The following is a 23733-nucleotide window of genomic DNA, read 5'->3' as shown; positions in this document are numbered from 1 at the left end:
CTCTATTCTTAGTTCTTCATCTTTAAGAGGGAAAAATAATAGTAGCTACCTCATTGTCAAGATGATTTAATTAGATGATGTTTTTAAGCTCTTAGAAAAATTCATGGCCCAGTAAATACTATATAAATGGTTTGATAAAGTAATATACAAAGATGTATATGGGAATGATCTTTCCTCAGATTCTAGTATTTTTCTAGTTTTATGTCTTATTTTTTAAACTAAATCTAGAAAGAGGAGCCATTGAGCCATTTGTTTCCAAAAAACCAGTCCTTATGAATAAATAAATACATAATTTCTGTTTTTATCAAGTCAGTGCTTGATTTACATAGTTCTTACATGTATGAATTTCATTGACCATGGTTTAGTTAAGACAGTTTTCCAACAACATGCTTCAAATTTCAGTTAACACCTGAATTATTACACAGTACAAACTCCTTATTAGCTTTTTATTACACATTCATTATGCAAATATAAGACATGCATTGTGATCACTGACCAATTATGTGACTTCTTCCAAAATTTGTTAGCACATCTGCTTTCAGTTCACACTCACAGCAAAATGTAGTTGTGTTTCCTTTTAGATTAGTGGTTGGAGGGGTGGACATTTTTTGCAGGGAAATGGGTCTCCCATTGACAGACCCGTTCTGCATTTTACACAAGGGAAAAATCAACTGGCCAACACAGATGAAAATGCAATAAAGACAGCAGATTGAATGAACACCAGTGGAACTCTTGAGGACATAGCAGACTGTAGGTGTATTGGCACTGGTTCCATCTGAGTGATTATAGACATGCAGACAGAGAACCTTCCTGAAGGTGAACTTACTAACATAAAGAGGTTGTGACAAAAGGAATAAAGCTGTCCTAGAGGAAGTGACATCTTCACTTTAAAAGAACTCTCAGAGGTATTTCATGACATTGAAAGTACAAAGGATGAAATGTTTGAAGATGATCAAAACTGGAAAGCAGAATGACAATTCCCCAAAGCAGAAACAAGGCAGTCCATGTGCTTTAAGTCATACATTGAGGAGATGGAGACGGCAAACATCGTTCAAACTGTTTTTGATGAAAGTGCAAAGAAATAAATTTAATTCTCAATGAAGCTAATATTTTAACATCAAGACAATTTCAAATTGGTATATATCATTATAAAATTATATACCAAAGTACCAAAATTTAGTTTCAGTATATTTATAATGTACTAAATAAATATTAGTTTCACTTTTTTTTTTTTACATTTTCCTATGTATCTATAGATTATAGTAAGAGATATTTTAAGTTTTGGCAAAAATTTCTAAAGATAATGGAAAAATCATAACTTTTCCTCTCAGTTATTTGCCGCAGTCTGGCTGGGCACAAATCACGAGCCACTGAAGCAGGAACAAACTTTATTTTTAAACTGCGGGAAAACACTTCACACAGCTCCTCGGGAATCCTCCCAAACGCCAGGAGGCTTGTCCAGGAACCCCCAGCCGGAAATATCTCTCCCGGAAATCCCTCCTCCTGCACTTCCCCAACCAATGGGAACTCTCGGGGAATCCCCGGAAATCCCCAGGAGAACTCCAAAATAGTGCGAGAACTCAAAAGTTGCGGCAGAGGCGGATAGTAATGCCTCGCCTGTCAATCAATACTGTTGGCAAAATGCCAGGGGCCATACAGACTCGGCCATGGCTCTCAGCAGTTATTAAAATCTCTCTTTACAGTTTTAGTTTGCATTTTTATGGCCTTGCACTTACCATGCAAAGTGAGGGCTGCCTGTACTACTTTGGAGGAAGGACTAACCCAGTAGGAGGGCAGGATTAGCAAGATCATCTGAACAAAATGGTGGTTCTGGTGGAGAAGAATCTTGAAAACAATTGAGCTTTTGGTCAAACAAATAGTGAATTATTTTATCCTGGGCTGGGGTTGTGGCTCATTGGTAGAGTGCTTGCCTCACATGCATGAAGTCCTGGGTTCGGTCCCCAGCACCACATAAAAAATAAACAAATAAAAATAAAGATACTGTGTCTTGGGCTGGGGATGTGGCTCAAGCGGTAACACGCTCGCCTGGCATCCTCGGGGTGCTGGGTTTGATCCTCAGCACCACATAAAATAAAATAAAGATGTTGTGTCCACCGAAAACTGAAAAATAAATATTAAAAAATTCTCTCTCTCTCTCTCTCTCTCTCTCTCTCTCTCTCTCTTTTAAAAAAAAGTATGTGTCCATCTACAATTTTAAAAAAAATTTAAAAAACTATTCTATCCTTGGGATGTTTTTAATCCAGCTTTCAATTACCACTAAATAGTATCAGAAACTTATATTTATTTGGATTTCTCAGAACCAGGGATTTTCTAAAAAGAGATTAGAATACCCCAAGTCAGCACTCTTATTTTCTAGCCCTAAATTTTTCATAGAAAGAAATGGAAGGAGTATTTCTTTTTCTTTTGGAAGTTCAAGGAAGATTGTTGTTGGAAATAAATTATATTGGGATATATTGGCAATATCCCAATATAGAACTTGGATTGTGTAAAACCCTGCCTTTAAGGGCACTGACTTTCCATGTTCAGCTAAACTACCAAGAATATTGCAGTCATTTTATCCAATATAAAAAAAAATTAGAAGTTTGTATGTAGGTATCAACATTATTTTGTATTGTTTGTAAAGTGAAAGTAAGTCTGAATAGTTTGGTCATCTGTTTCCACCCATCCCTACATTTAAATATAGTAAAATCTAATTGAACACATGTAAGAAGGAAGTTCTTCACATGTGAATGATTATTCATTTATGATCATATACTATTGACTCTGCCTTGATAAAATTGAGCCCAAATTTAGTTTTTATCCTTTACAACTTATTTGTAAAATCCTACATACAAGTTTTCCTAAAGGAACTTCATTATGCTAAGATAAAAATAACCTTGACAAATCAAATTTCTCCATAGAATGGTTATATTCTGGAAAGCTAGAGTCCTCCTTACCATTTAATAAAAAATCTTTATCATATCCATCACAGTTTTTTTTGACAGGTACAGTGGATAAGTATTGCTTTTGAGGGGAACTGATTGAAGTTAAAATATTAGGAGGGCAGAGCACTAACTTCAGAAGACTTCAATCAAAGAAAAACTTTCTCTGCACTCCGTGTAGTAGAGTCAATGCTTCTGTAACCCTTCCTAAGAGACAGATAAAAAAAAGAAATGTTATTAGTCTAAAGAAGACTTTCATGATTATTGTCAACCTATTAATGCTCAAAGCAAAATTTTGAAGAATTAGAACATATACGTGAGGTTTGGGGCTTGGTCGCTCTAATTATTGACTCCTCGTGCTTGACATTTCCCTTTCCTGATTCTTTCTTTTGGAAAGAATTCTCAAAATCAGTTTCAACTACACTTTGGCTTCATGCTACTTAAATTCTTAAAAGTCAGTTAAAAATTCCCAGAATGTTTGAAACATATAGAAACACATATAACTTCACATAGTTCATAATTATAAAATGCCCAAATCCACTCAGAGAATGAGATATCCCATGGTATATTTTACCATCAGTTTAATAGGTAAAGGTCCATAGTTAGATATCATATCCTGTTAGTGATGGTGTGGGAAATATTCTCCCTTAATTTTTTGGCTTCTGGGAACATAATTTGGGGTATACATCTTTATACAGGAGCATAAACCCGTATAGACATAAATTTGGCAACATCCATCAAAAGTAAAAAGGGCAACCTTTTGCCATCAATTAAATCCACTTCTTAGAATAATCTAACATCTCGAATATGTACACAATGATGTATATCCAAGAACATTCAATGCAGAATAATTTATAATACCAAACAATTGAAAATATCATGTAACAAGGATATTAAAAATAAAATTTTTACTAGGGTGACAATAAAGTGAATTTCATATACTAAAAGAACCATAAGACAAATCTTCATGTGCATGGTTTACAAATAAAATGTTATAGAAGTGATTTTATTACTCTTGGAACCCTTAGATTCAGTAAAGGATTGTAAGGATTATAAGATTGGAGAGATGTCTATAGTAGCATTATTACCAAGAAAGACAAGGAAAGATGTAGTGGCACTCCAAGTTGGATACAGTGGAAAGGATCACTGATAAATGTGTTCCTTAAAGTCAAGTGTTTTAGAGAACTTGGCATTGGGTATTGTCAGAGATAGCTCAAGTACCTTGTGCCTGTTCATTAAAGTGGCTGCATAAGGATGAATGACAACCCATTTGTCCAAGCAAGCAAGGCATGAGTATTTCACCCTCTGTAGAGTGGGCATATCAACAGAATAATGGCCTCCAAAAGATGGCAATATCCCAATTCCTAGAATCTATGAATATATTAAATTACATGGGAAAAGAAATTAAATTTAAAGCTGTAAAGTTGTAAATCAACTAACACTGAGGCAGAGAAATTATTCTAAACTATGGGTTCTGTGATATCACCAGAATCCTTTTGAGGGAATAAGGATGGCAAGAGAGAATTTGAGTGATTTGGCATGAAAAAGACTCAACTGGCCATTGGTGGCTTTGAAGATGGAATAAACCATGAATCAGAAATGTACAGGCATCCAGAAGCTGGCAAAGTCAAGAAAATGGATTCTTCCCTAAAGTCCCCCAAAAGAACATAGTCCTACTGACTGCATTTTAGTCCAATGAGACCCATTTTAGATTTCTGACCTTCAGAAATCTACCATTGTTTTAAGCCACTAAGTTTATGGTATGCTATTATATTAGCAATAGGAAACCAATGTAGTGTCTCTGCATAGGCCCTGGATACTGTTCCATATGACCACCTGGAGGTGTAAAGGGAAACTGGAAGGCAGGCAAGGAAGGAGGTGGAAGCTGTTGCCCAGAAGCTGTGCTCAGAACTCCCATCTGCTTATGTCATGGGAAATACAGGGTTTTTAAACAATTGCTTCTCTGGGGAACTCAGAAAATTCTCCATTAAAAAAAAAAAAAAAGAAATATTCTGTGTTATCCTCCTGTAAGACTCAGAGAGAGGAAGAGTGGCAGAAGTGGAACCAGCATCACTTCTGCCTGGAATGCAAAACAGGTGGCTGCCAAAATCATGCAGGACCTAACCGTAGTATGAAGACCCAAGCAACAGCATATACCTTGAACATCACTTGAGACTTGAGTGACCATTGGCATATACATAAAGTCAAGGGCACTGTCCAAGTCTTCTCTAGGGGCAAGAGATGATTATGTTCATGACACAAATATAAAAGGATCAAAGATAAATTCCTTAAAGTTGCATACAATATATCAATTGCTTCCACAATATAATACTAGGGAAATGGTTACATAAAATCTGGCAGATTATATCTATTGATATGAACTATTTCTGAGATACATAGATAACTAAGAAAAGATGGATGCATGACAATATATTGAGAGGGGACTACTGTTTATGTCAAATTGTTGCACTTGTACGTGATTAAATATCTCTGGAAAGATACCTAACAATTGGGTAGAATTCATTGTCACAATGGAAAAGGTGAGGAACTGGGTGATTAGGGACAGCATAAGGGGAGAGATTTAAGATTTAATAAATATTCTTTTATTAATTTTCAAATATTTATTATGTGGGTGTATAACATGTAAATTTTTTTAAATAACAAAGAAAAATTGTTCTAAAAAAATGAAACTAAAACAGAACAAAACTTAGACTTTAAGTAAAATAATAGTTCCAAAATGAGATAAGCAAAGTTAATAGCTAAAACGTGAAAGGAAGGAAAACAGTACAGAGAACAAGCACTTAGTATTAGGAGAGTAGAGTGTTCCAACCAAGGTTGCTGTGTACCAACTGGAAAGAGATGTAGGGTCTATTGTGAAGTGAGAGGGAGAGAGGTAAGGGGACAAGTGGTCTGGTAGGAAATCCACTTCTCCCAGATGCATGTTGATCAAGAGCCTTACACAAGTGAGGTACACATTTGGCAGTCAACATTCATGTATATAGAGAGCCAATCCTCACTATTCAGTTTCAAATCCTGCACAACAGTTTATTAAGAGCTACATGAACTGATCAATAAGGGGATTAAGAAAAAGACAGACACGAAAGTAGAGAAAAAGCTGGGTTTTTTTTTCTGGTTCAGCCTGCCTCTGGGGGAGGAAAGACTGACTACTAGCAAGCTCAGCACCTTTATTATGTAGGCTTAAACATCAGAAGGATTTGTTGTGAGAGAGCTTCTTCAAGACAAACAAAAAGGAATGCTGAGGGTAAAAGTAGCCCAATGAGAACTTAATAGCTTGTGCTCATAATTCTCTTCCTCCAGGAAGTATATGTTTGAACCCAAGGTTGTGAACTAATAAAACTCCTTGTCTATCAAGGAATTTCTCTTTGAACAGGGTGTCACCAATACAACTGGGCAGTTTTCAGTTGGTGCCTTTGCATGGAAAAATTTCCAAAGGAGGCATCCCCGCTGTCTTTGGGCAGTTCAAAAACCCATAATTCATTTGCCAATCCTGACAGTTGAGGATTCACAAGATTGTTTAACCACTAAGTTTTGTTAATTCCCAAATCAGTACTCTGGTATCTTTGTGGAAAATTACAGAACGCTGAAAAATTTGAATCACTGAGATGCATGTTCCCAGATGATGTTGACCAAGGTGACATTTTATCTTATTATTTCATTTTTTCACACTGCAAATAACTATTCTCTTTATTGTATATTTAATGCCACTTTTTAAATGTTTACGCTCTTTCTTGGTGATTTTGCAGTTTAAAATGGCCCCTAAGCATTGTGCTGAAGTACTGTCTGGTGACCCTAAATGCAAGAAACTTGTCATATGTCTTCTGAAAAAAAATACAAAAGCTTAGACTTGAATTATAGTGCTTCTGGCTGTGAGTTCAACATTAACAAAGCAGTAATATGTATTAAATAAGATGTCCTTGGAGACTTGCACAAAAAACAAGATTATATATTGATTGGTTGATGAAAATGTTGTGACCAGAGGCTTCCATGAAACTAGCCCTGTATTTTCTCTAGGAGCAATGATTCAGTGTTTATTAATTCAGTGTTCATGGAGACTTTATAGAGCACAACTCTAAATAATAAGACTTGGCTGGACTTTGTGTATATTTTAGTCAGTTATTTCATCACTGTGATAGAAGACCTGATGAGAACAATTTTAGAGGAGGAAAAGTTTATTTGGCACTCACCGTTTCAGAGTTCTCAGTCCAAATATGACCAACTCCATAGCTCTGGGTCTAGGGTGAGACAGAACATCATATTAGAGGAAATCACCTCAGGACATAGCAATCCAGAAGCAGAGAGAGCTCTGCTCACCAGGGACAAAATGTAAACTCCAAAGGCACACGCCCCAGTGACCTACTTCTTCTACCCACACCTTACCTGCCTACAGACCACCCAGTTAATTCCTACTAGTGGATTAATCCACTGATTAGGTTACAACTCATAATCTAATCATTTTATCTCTGAAATGTTCTTGCATTATCTTACACATAAACTTTGGGGGGATGCCTCTTACATAAAGCATAACAGAGTTCATGTGTTTCCTTTGTAAGAGTGTTAAATTCCAAACATCTAAAATGTTCTACAACTTTCGATTGTGTTGTGGACATTCCCTGAACAGACATGCCCAGAGAAAAGGCAGAGGTCTTGTTTAACTGTAGGAGAAATGTTCCTTTAATGAGAAATAGGAGTTTCCTGTAGAAAAGGAACTCATTCTAATTTAAAAGAGAGTTTAACTTAGAGCCAAGAAAGTACTAAAATACAGTGGGTCTCGGTTAACAGTGAGGGTGAGTTGGGAATATACCATTTGAATATACTGCTCAAATTAATCCTCATCCTCATCCTCAGGAATTTGTGTTAGAACCTGGCAGAAAGGAGGAAGTAATAGCTTTATAGTTAAGGAGACACAGCAAGGGAGCAGGGGGAATGTTGGAGTAGCCCATATGAGGAGGAGGAAAAAATATGACCTGGATAGTGTGCCCATAGCTCATGGTAGGGAGCAGAGGACTTAGAGATGGCACGCTGGGCCTGTGGCAACATGGATAGGAGGAATAGAGGAGAAAGAAGTGTACCAAAGAAGGAATTGCTATGACAAAGGAGCGCCACTGACCACCAGAAACTAAGGGATTAATTCAATCATACATTTAGAAGTGCACATGGAATGTGATTGGGATTTCTTTAATGCTTGGGGCAGATAGAAAACATGGTGTAACTTTCTGAAATTCTACAGGAGGGTGCCACAGTCTGGCTGGGCACAAATGCCACAGTCTGGCTGGGCACACAATCACGAGCCACCACACAGCTTGTAGATTCAAACAGCAACTCTTTATTCCCGAACTCACACCAGCCGTATACAAACACGTTCTGGGGAAATCCACGTTCTCTGCCCAAATCCACCTCCACTGGGCTTCTATCTCCCAAATATACTGTCTAAATCCCTTGAGAACTCAAGGGAACTCAGGCAGCAGGATACGCCCTATTCCCAGGAGCAATAATCTTAAACCTTAAACCTGGAACCTAAACTGGGAACGCCCTAAACCCGATTATGTTAAACCGGGAACACCCTAATCCACCCTGGTCCTTGAGCAAGGTCACCTACATTCAATGTCACTGCAAAATGTCAGCAACATGGGGTACGCTGGCAAGGAAATTGTCATACCTACTTGGCTAATGGCTCCCAGCATCTCCCCCCTTATGATTAATTAAACAACAAGCAATGTGGCTTAAGGACCGTGCCTGGTAGGTTGTCCAATTCAACATATGGTTCTTACCCGTCATCGGAAAACTGACCTTTAGGCGTCAGCCTCCTGTCTTAGGTTGATACCACTGCAATTGGATCATACCCGTCACTGACTACCGGTCCAGCATACAGCCATTGGCCCCCAAATTTTAGACCATCACTAGCAGAAGGGAGGAGAATACAGAAATGCCACAACACCAAGCCAATTGACGGCTCCTTGGGAAAAATTGCATCACTGGTGACACCATCAGCAAAGATATGTCAGCACTACCACAATTAACATGGGGTGCGCTGGCAAGGAAAGAAAAATTGCATCACTGGTGACACCATCAGCAAAGATATGTCAGCACTACCACAATTAACATGGGGTGCGCTGGCAAGGAAAGAAAAATTGCATCACTGGTGACACCATCAGCAAAGATATGTCAGCACTACCACAATTAACATGGGGTGCGCTGGCAAGGAAAGAAAAATTGCATCACTGGTGACACCATCAGCAAAGATATGTCAGCACTACCACAATTAACATGGGGTGCGCTGGCAAGGAAAGAAAAATTGCATCACTGGTGACACCATCAGCAAAGATATGTCAGCACTACCACAATTAACATGGGGTGCGCTGGCAAGGAAATTGTCATACCTACTTGGCTAATGGCTCCCAGCAGGAGGGGACTATCAGAAAAAATAATTTTTTGCACAATAATTTTGAGCATTCTTCAATTCTTATTTAGTATAATTTTGTAAAACATGGAATAAATTGAATTAAAACTGGTCCATATTTGATATATCAAATTCCCGTTTTATTTTTCTTTTCTCTATCTGGGGAATGATGTTCACATTAACAAGGGTAAAGTCACTGTTTTAAGGAAAAATCAGATGACAGTATAGGTTAGGAAGTGGATGCAGCATATTTATCTAATAATGAAGAAATTTCTAATACAATTGTTGAATTGTTATATATTTTCAAAAACTTGTGGAAAGTGTAAGAATTCTCTTTTTCTAAGTATTCCAAATAAGAAAAAAGATCAATTCAGGGACCATGAATAATGAGCTCAGTGCTTAATATACTTCCCACAAGGATTATGAGGCTGCTTTTCAGATCACAAAGAACTGAAATGGATTTATCAAGAATGTATATTATTATTTTGATACTCTCGATGACAGCATATTTGTTAATGTCTCTAAATGTCTTGAAGAATGAGATGGAGAAATAGGACTTTGATTATTAGAGATATGGCAGCTGCCCTAAAATGAAATATTTGACTCTGTCCTTTTCAACCTTGTTGTCAATAGCTTGAATGAAGACAAAGACAGCGCATTTATCTAATTTTGAGTTATACAAACATAGCATTCTGAAAGATGAATATTTTCAACAGCTTGAAATGATGAGTCAAAAATTAATGAGATTCAATTCAACATAAATGAATATAAATGACCATGTCTATGTTTGAAACATTAAATACAAAGTGTAGGTTGTGAGAATTTGAATTTAATGAAAGTCAACTTAGGATTTCAGGTGGCCAATGCAATATACGAGTAGAAGTGGATGAGAAAAGGCTTATGAAATGTTGTCTTGCAGATATGTGCCTAGAAAATGAAAGTTCACCATTCTCTGGATAGAATAGACCATATAAAAATACTATATCCAGTTTTGCCAGGTTTTGTAAAAGACATGAATATATTAGGTCATAATTACTGACAAACCCCCAGAATCAGAAAAATTAAGGAGCATTTAATTTGTAAAAAAAAAAAAAAAAAGAATATTTAATTGGTACACATTAACTGTACTTAAGTGTTTGGTAGATGGTTTCAAAGAAGCATTAGATTTGTTTCTTAGATTTTCAGTGACCAATATTACAGTAAGGTGGCAGATATTCTGCTAGAAACTGAAGTGGTGAGAAAAGAGACTGGAGGCGAAGAAATGCCAAAGAGAAGAAGGTGTAAGCCATAGTCAGAGGTTGGTCAATGAGAGAAGGGCTAGAAGCAGCAGATCTGTATTTTGGGAGACTCTATTGGCTGTACTGAGGAAGCAGATTCTGCTATCCATAGGCGACAAGAGTATGCTCCCAATGAGCAGGAGTCTGCATAGGTTGAACTTGGAGACTATGGATTTTAATTGCAAATATGCAACTTTGGAAAAGATTGAAATACTGCTTAATTGCTTTTTCACTTCCTCTTATAATTAACAGGAAAGCCAGTGTTTACGGTTCCTTGAGAAAATTTCAAAATTCTACTCTTGAGATAACTCACACAGAAACACAGTGAATGAGAAAAAGGAACACTGTAATAAATTATAAACTAGAATTTAATTAGTAGGGAAGGCTAAGCATAAAGCAATTCAAAATCTCTTCCTTAAGACAGGCTTTAGTTTCTGAAGCTCTAGAAAATAATCTTATGGAGAATTTGGAATTGAAATATTGTTATCATCTTAACTAACAATAACCACCATCTAAACCCCAAGACCTGCATGTGTACTATCAGTATTGCATAATATATTTTTTTTCTTTCAAGCATATGATAATAAAAATCAAAGAGATGGTGGACTCAGAGTAGCCATGTCTTACCATAGGGGTAGAGCTTTTACTTACCTGCTGTGAAGAAGACTAAAAAGCAAATTTAAGAAGGATCTACACTTTATTTATCCAGTATAATCATTTGTTGGCTTGGACCAACCTCATTTTTAAGATTTATTAGTGATATAAGTGATTGCCTATGTATACATGATTTTTCCATGTTTTTTCTTTTATAGCAAGAATTTGTGGTTAGCTAATATCTTTATGTCTCCTTATTTACAAATATGAATGAAACCACTAAGCTAACAAATTGGAGATCACATTATCTTACATGTTGACTAGCTAATAGAAGGTCTAACTGAATATAGTCATGATTAAGAATGGGTACTCTGGCATCAGACTGAGTATGCTTAAATCTTTTATTCTGCTATTTACAAAGCTATGTCCCTGGGTGTGAATTATTCATTCTGTGTAACTTTTTTTTTTTTTAATGAGCTCCTTCATAGGATTGTTGAAAGGGCAAATAAATTGTCTTCGAGCTGTGCCTGGTACAGGGCAGACAGTCAAATTGTGTTAGTTGTTGCTCTTATTCCTGGCTCTGTCTCAACTAGTTATTATGTAAATCAAGATTGTTAACTTCTTTGGAATTCAGTTTCCTCCTCTCTAAAATGAAAGCATTGAACTACATGCTGGCAAATGATACTTTCAGATCTCCTTAGTCAATACAGTCTTATTCCTTTTATTATCTTTATCCACCAGTTATATGTTGACTACCTATTGCATACAAGTAATTGCATTTTGGAATGTTGTTTATACAGATATTTCACTGGCCTTCTAGAATTTATAAACACAAAGGAGATAAGACATAGAGACATAAATTCAATGCAGTATTTATGTGATAATTCTTATGTACTTCATAGAGTATAAAAGTTTAGAGAAGGCAAGAAAGCAAAATATAATGAAAAGGGTAATTTGGGCAGAATTAACACATGGATCAGAAGATGAGAAAGAACAGAATATATTTAAGAATGGAACATACCATTTTCATATGGTGGAGGGGTCTTATATTCAGAATAGAAGACTAGGTTTGAAAGGGATGTCAGGCCATTGAGAGCATAATGAATATCTGCCTGAGAGACAAGTACCATTCCATTAATTTAAGGAAGATGTTGAAGGTTTCATGGCAGATATGAAGGTAGTGAAAGGAGTACTGGAGAAAGGAGAGTTAAAAGAGTCTAGAGAAAAAGTAACAACAGTTCACCCTCAACCAGGGAGTTGGCATCTTTCTCATGAACTTCCTTGACATTTAACATATTTTGATCTCTGTTTACGACTGAATGTACCCTTTCTCCTCATCATGGATATTCCACCTGGGTTTTGAGTATGTACCCCTAAGGTCATGTGTTGGAAACTTAATTCCTCAATGTGGCAGTGTTGTGAGGTAGGACCTGTTGGTAGGTTCTTGCTCATGACCTGCCTGGGGAGGGAGTAGGTAACTGTTGGAGGTGTGGGCCAGCTGGAAATAAAGACTAGGAAATATTAAGAAATAAACATAAAAGACAAGAATTATACATATTTAAAGCAGGGGCTTGATGAGTGGAAGGGACCTGACAGGGAAAAGCCCTTGAATGCTATATTTATAGTGAAATATATCAAAGGGATTGAGTGAAACACAGCAAAGGGGTTGAGTGAGGAGCTTCTTGAGGAATACAGGATAAAAATGGGGAAAAAAGTTGTTTGGGGTTGGCAGGTTACACCCATCTCTGGGTGGCTGCTTTTAAACCTAGTGCTATGAGCTAAGGCAGGGCACTAGCATGGTCTGGGCTTTCTCGAACAAGGGAATTTCACCCAGAAGTTCCCAGAAAAGTAGGTTCCCTGTCTTACAATGGCTCAAACAAACCCATAATTCATACACGGCTTCCAACAGTAGGTATTTGATTGTTTTTCCTTTCTTTTAAAGCCTTGTTATGTATAGTCAAGTCATAGTTGACCCTTTCCTTTGTCCACTGTGGTCCTCCTGACCCCTGACAGATGTCTAGAACTCTAAGACACATGGCAAGAAAAGAAACACCTTGCCCCATGAAAAGGAGAATGTAGGAGGAGGAAGGGACCTTTGGTAATTCCTCTGATCTTTCCCCCAAAAGTTCCTTTAGCCAACCCTGAGAAACAGTTTGCTGTACATTATGTCAAGAGGCATTTTTAGGCCTTGATGGAACTCTCATATCTGTATTTCCTGAGTAGTTTAGAATGCACAGGTCAGGATGCATGAAACAAATGGTATCCTAAAAATGAGAATGAGTTTGAGAATCAGATGGATCTGTCTGGATTTGGAGACTGGGTGTGCACTTATTGGTGGAAGATACTTCTCTAGACTTTTATTTTCTCACTGAAAGGGGCATAGTACCTGGCAGGTTTGTTTTGAAAATTCAGTGAAAGGAGATAAGCAGAAAACTATGATATAATAGGAACCCATTAAATGCTACCCTCCCCCACTCCCACTTCCCTAATTTTCATGATACTTTCTGTCTTCTGGTTGGTTTGTTATCCATTGAAACTTGAGATAGAAAATATTCTGTTATTAGCAATTTTGAAAATTCCATTATACTGTCTCATCTTAAAATAAATTATTTTAAATAGTAAAATTTTCTATCCCTTATTTAAAATATCTAAAGCATTCTGTCCTTTTAATGAGCTTTTCAATGTTCCAGAAATCAAAACATTTCAGTAAGGATCTGCTATAATTCCTGTTCTACCTGGTGATCTTCTGCCCTTTCTTTAGGAGCTGCCTCTTCAGACATGTCTTTTCTCTCACTTCTTGTAGCCCTGGGAAAGTCAGTCAGCATTTCCCCTAACTTTCTCTGAGCTGTGCGCACATCTCTAGTGGAACACATATCTCACAATAGTAGATGGTATGACATGGATGCCTACCTTCCCAGACTAAAAATATCTTCTGGAAGGTCCTTTAAACCTTTGACTCTTGAGTTTGTTATGCCTCCTTCTGCCCAAGATTAAACATCAAATGCACTTCTCTGGCTTCATGTGCTCCTCTGTACCAGCCTGTATATAGCCCTAACCTTCTGGAAGATTTTCCATGCTTTTGATCATTCAACATTTATCCTCCCCAAAATGTTAGTTATTCATTGATCCAACCCTCCTAGCCAAGTTATCAGTAAATGGCAAATAGTAACTAGTTAATCCAGAAAAACAATTCATGCCAAGATGTTATAGGAAATGATTTGAAATATACAATATATATATAACACTTATATATGCTAATATTTGCCTTAAAATATAATCACTAGAATCTTTATCAGACATTGTACCTGAATAATGTGGTTCTTTCAGAGCCAGGAAATTCTCTTTCTTTATTAAATGTCATCATATTATGGAGCTAGCTCTGGACCCAAATTGCCTCAGATAATTTCTAGTTGTGTCACCTTGGGCAAGTTATTTTCCTTCCCTGTGCTTCATACCTAAAGTGAGTTTCCTCATATATAAAATGGGTCAGATAAGAAGCATTGCTTTCTATGATTGTCTTGATGATTAATTTATTTAATACATGTAATGTGGTAAGAAAGGTGCCTGGCATATAACTGACCCCATGTAACTATAAGACCTACTCTACTGAAAATTCAAATCAATGTTTTCCTAATCCAGTATTCCATTATCATAAATTATGTGGGGCAGAGAAATCACAAGGGAACATATTTATGTTAACTCTAATTCCTATGATACATGCATACAACACACACACACACACACACCACTTAGAATTTCACATCTCGATTTTACCATTTATCACATCAAGATTCTAAAATTTTTATTTCATTGTGCTATTCCCATGCTCAAAAACTTTCATTGACTCTTCCAACTGTTTTTGGAATAAAATACAAACATCCTCATTTGGAAGTGAAGGTGTTCTATGACTGGTTAAAAGTCATCTATTTTCTTAAGTCTAAACCAAATTCAAAAAGTCTCTGAAATGATTCTTATGCTATGGTCCAATTGTACTCACTTTTCCATAATATAAAAATTCCTTGATTTCTGTCAGTCCATGTCATTCCTCAATTTAGAATTACTATATCCTTTTATTGAAATACTTTAAATACAAAGTTAACCCTCAGATTCTTGATAGGTCTATAATTTCCTAAAGAGTTTCCTCCCTCATGAACTCATGTAAATTCTGGTTAGAATGATTTTCACCATCTTGTAACTATTGAACAGTGTTCTTTGACTCTGTTTTCTTTAAATATTTGATTCAATTTTGTGAAATCTGGACCTGATTTGTGTGTGAGGGGGGTTTTAAATTAAAGATTAAATTTCATTAATGGATCCACAGATGTTTAGATTTGCTTTTTTTCTTTTTTTCAGTTTTGATGATTAGTGTTTTTCAAGGGCTTTGTCCATTCCACCTAAAAGATTGAATTTATTCTATAAATCTATATTGTATGTTTGTTTCTGCTTTGAGTATTTTCTGCCTTTAAATTCTCTACCATCTAATCTACTTTAAAACTTATGGATTAATTTTTTCATTTAATGAATTGCATTTTTTAGCATTAGAAATTTTTTGTAGGTTCATTTTATCTTCTCACTTTTAAGTTATTTATTTAAAGTCCTTGAACATGTGAGTAAACATTATTAATCTGAAAATCTGGAAATCTCTGAAATCCAAAACTTTTTAGCATCATTGTTTCAGATTTCAGAGCATTTTGGATTCTGGATTTTCAAATTAGTGATGTTCCACTTGTAAACTCTACACAAATATCCTCAAATCACAACAACTTTGGAATCTGAAATACTTCATGTTCCAAGCAATTCAGATAAGTGTTTTTTAGCCTATAACTACTAAAAATTTCATCTGCTGATTCATCCTCTCAGTAATTTCTGGGTTTATATCTTTTAATTTTTTACAGTTATGGATCATATTTCCCATTACTTTGTGTGTTTAGTAAATTTTTATTGTAAGCTGAACATTTTCAGTACATCATTATTGACTGTGTTAGTCAGCTTTTTATTTCTGTGGGCTAAATACCTGACAAAAACAATTTCCAGAGGAAAAGTTTATTTTGGGCTAATGATTTCAGAGGATCAGTCCATGGTCAACTGACTCTATTGCTGTGGGTCTGAGAGGGACAGGACATCATAGCAGAAGAAAGCTGCTAGATTCATGGAAACCAGGAGAGAAGAGAGGGAGGGAGGGGGAGGGGAGAGAGAGAGAGAGAGAGAGAGAGAGAATGAATGAGAATAAATATGGAAGAGCAAGGTGCCCAAGACAAAATATAAACCCCAAAGGCATATCTCTGTGACCTATTTCTCCGACCATGATCCCAACTAACCTCACTTATCTCTTAGTTAGTAGTTCTTTCAAATAATTAATCCAGCTAATGAATTAATCCTCTGATTATGTTATAGTTCTGATAATTTAAATATGAGCTTTTGGGGGATACCTAATAACCAAACCATAACATTTCACCCCAGATCCTCAAAAGCTCTTGTCTTTCTCACAACTCAAAATGCATTTAGTTCATCCTCAGGAGTCTCCAGAGTCTTAACTGTTCTAGTATTGCCCAAAAGTCCAAGTCCAAAGTCTCATTTGAGACTCAAGGAAAACTCCTGATTGTGAGCTCATGTAAACATCAAAAGCATGATACATATTTTCAACCTATAATAGCAGGTGATAAACATTCCCATTCTAAAGGAGAAAAATTGGGGAATACAAAAAAGGGATGGAACCGAAATAAGACCAAAATTCAGCTGGCAAACATATCATGTAGCTCCATTTCTGGCATCTGGGGCACATGGCAGTAAGATAAGATATGAGCTCCAAAGGGCTTGGGCAGCTCTGCCCCAATGGCCTTGCTGGTTGCAGCTATATGGTTTCTCTCTTAGGCTGTTTCTGTCCACATCCAGCAATTTTCCTTAAAGGATGTTCCATGCTACATGCATCTCTTAACCCTGGGCATCTACACTGCAGCTTTGGCTTCCTTCTCACAACTTTATGTATTGCTCTTTCAGAAATAACCCATAGGAATTCTGAGCCTATTACATTCTGTCTGATACCCTAGTCTTTCTCTTGAAATATTAGTAGAAGCCCCTAGAACTCCCTAACTCTAGCATCCTGCATTCCTGAAGAACCAGTACTACATGGATGATGTCAAGGTCTGCCACCATCTCAAGCTGTAGCCAGGCCATCTTGACCATGGTTTCAGTGACTGCTGAGTACCTGAAAAGCTGACCAGGGTGTCCTCAAGGCATCTTTCCTATTGTCTCTGTGCAAAATACTTAGCTTCTCTTTAGTGACTGTAATCTCTTCAGCAACCACATCTTTCTTGGCCCCAGTTTTACATGTGCTTTTCTAGCCAAACTGCTACTTTTTCAGATCCTTCTCTTCTGCTTTCTTTTCTGATTCCCACAATAAATCTGGCTAAATGTTTCCAGCAAAACCCTTGCCAACTAATCCAACTAATTGTATGCTAAGTTGAAATTTACATCATTTGATTTATGAGTCCATCACCTTTAAATTAAGCCTCATACAAAGTCTCAGGATATGTGCAAAATGTAGACAAGTTCTTTGCCTGGATGTGACATGAATGGCTTCTTGTTCAATTCCCAAAAGAGTCTACAATTTCTTCTAAAGCTTTCTGAGCACTGTCCAATTTCTATTGATATTTTGGTCTTCTGAGCTCAAACCAGAATCACCCATTAAGCTCTGTTTACAACATTGTAAGCCTTTTCTACTTTGCAGCTCAAAATTTTTACTAAACACCTCCTGAAAACCAGTTCCAAAGGCTTCTGAACCACATGGTCAGAGTAGTCACAGCAAAGACCCACTTCTCAGTACTAATTTTGTGTCACTCTGACCAAAACACTGACAAGAACAACTTAGAAGAAGAAGAGTTTATTTGGGGGTGACAGGTTCAGAGTTTCAGTCCATGGTCAGCCAACTCCATTGCTCTGGGACTGAGGTAATGCATAATATCATGGTGGAAGGGTGTGGTGGAGGATAGCTGCTCAGTTCATGGAAACTGGAAATTGGAGAAAGAACAGAGTGCCAAATCCCAAAGGCTTCCTCCACATCCTCTCTGACTACAGTTACCCCAGGTCTGTAGTTCTTTCAAATTACTAATCCACTAAATGAATTAATACAATGATTAGGTTATAGCTCTCACAATCTGATAGTGAACTTTAGAGGGACACCTCATATCCAAATCATAACCAGTGACTCTTAGGTTTTATTGTTTTCCTCTCAATAATGTTGTCTTTTTTGTTTTGTTTTGTTTTGATTGATTGATTGATTGATTGATGTCAGAAAGCAACTTACTTGGTGACCAGCTTGATATTTTCAGGATTTGTTTTTAAATTTAATTAGAGTTTGTTTAGGAATTCTTTTATTCTCCAGGGTGGTTAGGCCCCTCCCCTAGTCATGGATTTTCTGTGATCTCTATTGAATATGCAGAGGATGCATAAAGGTCTCTACACTCTGGCTGGTTGTAATTAGAATGTACTCTGGCTCCAATGTTGCTGAATTGGTAGTTCCTTGTAGTTACCTTAAGCTTGTGAAGTGCCTATAGCCATGAACAACTCTATTTCACCAAATACCCAAATACAGTCCTGTTTGGATTTTTGGAGGTTTGTGTATGTGTATTCCCTTTTCTCCCTTACTCAGTCCTGCTATTTCAAACACTTCAACCATTCCAAGCTCTGATTAGTGAGATTTCTGTGCTTTGCTTGGTTTCCTCCTCTTGCCTCTTCCTTTAACAGAAAGTTTTAGAATCATAAAGCTCATATTTTTGTTTTCCTTCCTTCAGAAATCAGTGCCCATGCTGAGTATTGTCTAGTGTCTGAAAATATTATATGTTTTGTCCAACTTTCTAGCTGTAAATGAGTGATGGCTAATTCAGTATCAGTTGCTTTATATAAGAACAAAAATTAGGGGCTCATTTTCCCAAAATACAATTATTATAATAAAATTTTCTTAACTTGAAGAGATTTTCTTTTGGGTAATATAATTTCTATATCAATTTTATGTGTAGCACATGTGCATTTTTCATTTTAAACAAACTTATTCTTTGGAATAAGTTATTTCCATGCAATTTTTTGGAATTGATGACATGGTCCATTGATAAAATTAATGCATATTAAATTTAACTGGTCATAGCCTCTGCAATCTACCCTACTAATTTTCTCTGGCAATGTTTACCAATGACATAATTATGGCTAAAGACAATGTTATCATTCAGAACTCATCTTATTTAATTTTGAAATTGCTTTTTTTACCATCCTTTTTGAATCATGACTCTCCCCTGATAGTCCTCCTATATAAAATTCTCCTTTGCTAATTTCTTTTCTTCAAATGACAACTTGAGTGTGTTCTCCAGGGCTCTAATATTGGGTCTTTTTCTCTTAACATGCTTTCTCGGAGCAAGTTCATTACTTTCTGGGTTTCCACAAGCACCTATGATGATGACTTCCAAACATGACAAACAAATCATTTCGTTCAGCTCAAGCCTCTCTTTTCTGGGCTTGAGACTTATATTTCTCAACTTCTATCAGTGCAATGTCTCAGACATTTTGCATGTCCAAAACTTACATTATCCTCCACAAGCATACCTCACCTTCTGCATTGCTCATTTTAAAAATTTATCAAGCTGTTCATGTGAAAAAGTTAGGAGTAACCCTAGACTTAGATATTTATTTCAAATTGAATGTCTAATAGTAAGTAAGGTCCTATACATTATCTTCCTACATCTTGGGTTCAGGTTTGGTTGATGTTCTTCTTATCTTTTCATGGCAATGGTACTGTAATGCATACATGTCTATGGTGACACCCTTCACATTGCTGCATTGTAAATATTTAAGGAAATCTGTTAACACATGATACCTTTTCAAATTGATCAGTTTTCCTCTTTATCTCTAGGTAAGGGACAAAATCCATATTCCAAAGTTTAACAAACAAAGCTGTCTGTATCCATCTCCCATCTATGTTAATTGTGAACCTCTTCCTATATTGCAGAGAACCAAGGTAATCATCATAAATGGCAAATTGCTGAAATCTTCTTAACAACCTCTAGTTTTCTCCTTCCTACCCATCTCCCATTCCCAATGACTGTGCACAGAACCATGTCAAGTGAATAAATAAGTTTAAAAAATGAATTTTCAGAATAGGCAGTGAAAGCTAAAACTTTTATATTTCATTATTTGTGAATATAATCATTCTAAGATTCTTAAATTTTGTTTGGATTTTAATAGTAGTTCTAATTTCTTAGTCCCAATTTGGCCAATGAAAATGTTTTGGCAGTTCAAACAAGCTGAGAAAGAATATGTCACTTGCCATGAACATTATGTTATAGTATTTAATTGGTTTTAGAATAAAGAACCCAATGGAATGAGACTTCTTTCTCATATATTGCTTCTTTTGCTTTTTATATTATATAAAGGCTCACACATGTCTATATATATATATATATATATATATATATATATCATACAGATATAAATTAAATGTTTATACCATATTTGGATAGATATAGAAATTATATATAGTTACAAATTATCACTTACAAATTATTTTAGATATAAATTATCACTTACAATGATATTTCCTCATGACTAGTTTATTTACAGTTCTCAGAATCACTTTGAATAACTTAATTTATATTATTTTAGAATTAGAGAAAAGTAGAACTTGCATTGATTGAACAAGTAATTGTTAGCAACCAAACTGGTCTTATATAACTTAATTCTAAACAGTTTGGCAGAGAATGTGATTAAAGGTTATAGAAGAACATGCGAAACACATTTCCATTCTTTACTTCATCTTTCTTTTATATGTAGGCACACTTTTCCCTTGCTTAGAAATGCTTTTAGAATAAATATCTGGCACTATTCAATATGAAGTTCAAAACCTTCATTTCAGAAGCTGTAGCATTCTGGAAGAAAAGTTCTTTTAGTAAAACAGTTATTTTTTAATTAGAAGTTTCCCTCCTACTGATCCACAGATTAAATGTACAGAAAATTCTAAAAGGAGAAAACATACCAAAATGTGTAGGAGACAGATAATATTAAGGAATATTAGTATTCATCATCGGAGGCAAATAAAAGGAAACTAATTACAAATAGACAGTTCAACTGCTTAATCAGTTCTTCCTGGGAGCATATTGGCTATTCTAAGATCAAATGTGAAAAGAAATCTACTCTCATGGGTCTGTTGAGCCATCTGGAGAATCACTGATATGCTCCCACCACACTAGTAAATTATAATTAAAACTGGTTCTATAAATATAATGAGAGACAGAAAATAAGGGGGAGAGAGAAAGAGAAACAGGAAAACACTCACCTCCCTTTAGTTATATAAGAAGGATCTTTGAGCATTTGGTTCTGGTCTGCAGTTGTGTGAAGGAAAGAAAAAGAAATTAAGAGATTCTGACATGGAGATCATTCCACCACATTAGCTTAACTGTAAATTTAATGTGAAATGATGATTGTTGCTAAGCTATGACACTCATTAGTATGGGCTGCAGGAAGGAACTGGTAAAATTGTTAGGGACTTTTAGGACACAGTCAGTGAACTTGGAGGGAAGGCGGGGAAAGAGAACAGAGTGTCATTCTCCTTCCCATTAAACTGTGTTGATTTTTTCAAAAGCACACATGCAATAACAGCACAGCACTTTCTGAAATGAATAAAAAGACACGATAGACTAGCTCAGTCCTTGATGAGCCATGAAATTCTTTATTAAAAATGAATTAAAGTCACAGTGGTAAATCAGATTCTCTATAGCAGTATTTTGTTTCACAGATAGGACTTCACGTTCCCAATTACTAGATTCCTACAGGTGGGATAATGTTTTCAAAATACTCACTTCAAGAAAAAGAAAATGTGAAATTCAAAAGGGAGGCTATAACCTTGAAAAGAATCACTGTGATAAGCTTATGTATCCAACCAACCACATGTGATCCTCCCCTGGCTTCATCTTTCAAAACAGACTTCCTGTTCAGATGTCTTGTTGGGATAGAACCTCTAGTATAGAGAATAAGTCATGCTATCTTATTAATCATGCATCCAGTAAATTTTCATGATAAACGCGCAGCAGTTGCAAATTCTTTGCTCTTAGAAGAAGATGAGGAAAGAAGAAAAATAAGAAGACTACAAAACTAGTAGAATTTGGTATAATCCTCAAGCCATATAGATATTCATAACTGGTTTTTGGAGAAAACAAAGTCTATTATAATTTAGTACCAGGAATAATATTCATAAATTGACTCTATGTACTAAGCATCTGGGACTAAGTGCTTTGTTTATACTAGTTCCTTCATTTAGGTTAATATTGATGTATATGCTTTACATATGAAAGAACAGGTATAGAAAAGAAATGTGGCCAATAAATTTTGTAAGTGGAATTCGAGTTCAGCTGTGCCCACCCTTGTATTCTTGTCTTTATATTGCTTTGCCTCTCCTCTCAATCTTGTAGATTCTTTGTAATGAACAATAGTAGTATATTAAATAATCCTAAGTGGGATTATAAAGTTATAGGTAAAATATTGAGTTCTAATAGCAAAATGAATACTTTATATTATATTAATATAGCATTTTATACTTCCTGAAACATTTTACCCAAACTAACAATTTCTATAAAAATATAATTTCACAGTTTCTCAAAACATTTTTATAAACCTTAGATCATTTGATCTTTACAATATTTCAGTGTGTTGATGGCAGAACCATTATTTTCTCTGTTGTACAGATGAAGTAACAGGAATTCAGAGACATCAAATAATAAATTTTACCTGTGCTTCCAAGACTTGAAAAGAAAGATCTGAGTGTAGGCCTTAAGATTCCCAGTTCCATATGAATTCTAGGGTTCTGAATTGTATAATATAGGGCTGGGACTATAGCTCAGTTGGTAGAGTGCCTGCCTTGCATGCATGAGGCCCTGGGTTCAATCCCCAGCACCACAAAAAAAGAAAATGAATTGTATAATATAGGATATTGGTGTAAATTCACTTTAAAATTTGAGTTTTACTATGAATTCCCTAGACTAGTATCACTAAGGTATTCAGAGCCTACAAGGCCCATTTCTATGTCTTGGTAATGCTTTCCTTAAAGCTTAGCAAACCCAGTTTTCATTAAAGCCCAGATTTTAGCCTACATGAGAAGTGTGTTAGTCAGCTTTTTGTCACTGTGACCAAAATACCTGACAAGGACAAACCTAGAGGAGAAAAGAATTGTCTTAGCTCATGATTTCAGAGGATTTAGTTCATGGTCATCCAGCTCCAAGTCAAAAACATCAAAACATCGTGACAGAAGGACTTGGATAGCTACTCAACTCATAGCAGCCAGGCAAGGGAGAGACAAAGATAGAGACAGAGATAGAGATAGAGATAGATAAACAGAGAGGGAGAAAGAAAGAGAGAGAGACAGTAAGAGGCCAGGGAGTGATATACTCCTTAAGGCCATACCCCGAAGACCTACTTCCTCCTACCATGCACACCTGCCTACAATTTCTACCTCTCAATACTCCAT

At 36.0% G+C, this 23733-nt stretch overlaps 2 long non-coding RNA genes across 4 annotated transcripts in view; one reads left to right on the top strand and one right to left on the bottom strand.

Annotated features, from left to right (window-relative positions):
• LOC125615498 overlaps positions 1–23733 on the top strand; it is a 263521-nt gene that overhangs the window by 178995 nt on the left and 60793 nt on the right. The window lies entirely within an intron of this gene.
• Positions 237–22291, bottom strand: LOC125615508. The gene is made up of 4 exons (XR_007346122.1): positions 21550–22291; positions 7148–7195; positions 2958–3149; positions 237–1056 (listed from the first exon to the last, which is right to left on the bottom strand). It is a non-coding gene; the product is annotated as an uncharacterized LOC125615508 (long non-coding RNA).

The sequence above is a fragment of the Marmota marmota genome, unplaced genomic scaffold (genome assembly GCF_001458135.2).
Source record: "Marmota marmota marmota unplaced genomic scaffold, marMar, whole genome shotgun sequence".
Lineage (NCBI taxonomy): Eukaryota > Metazoa > Chordata > Mammalia > Rodentia > Sciuridae > Marmota > Marmota marmota.
The sequence above is the reverse complement of the archived record's forward strand: the minus strand, read 5'-3'. Positions and strand labels throughout refer to the sequence as shown.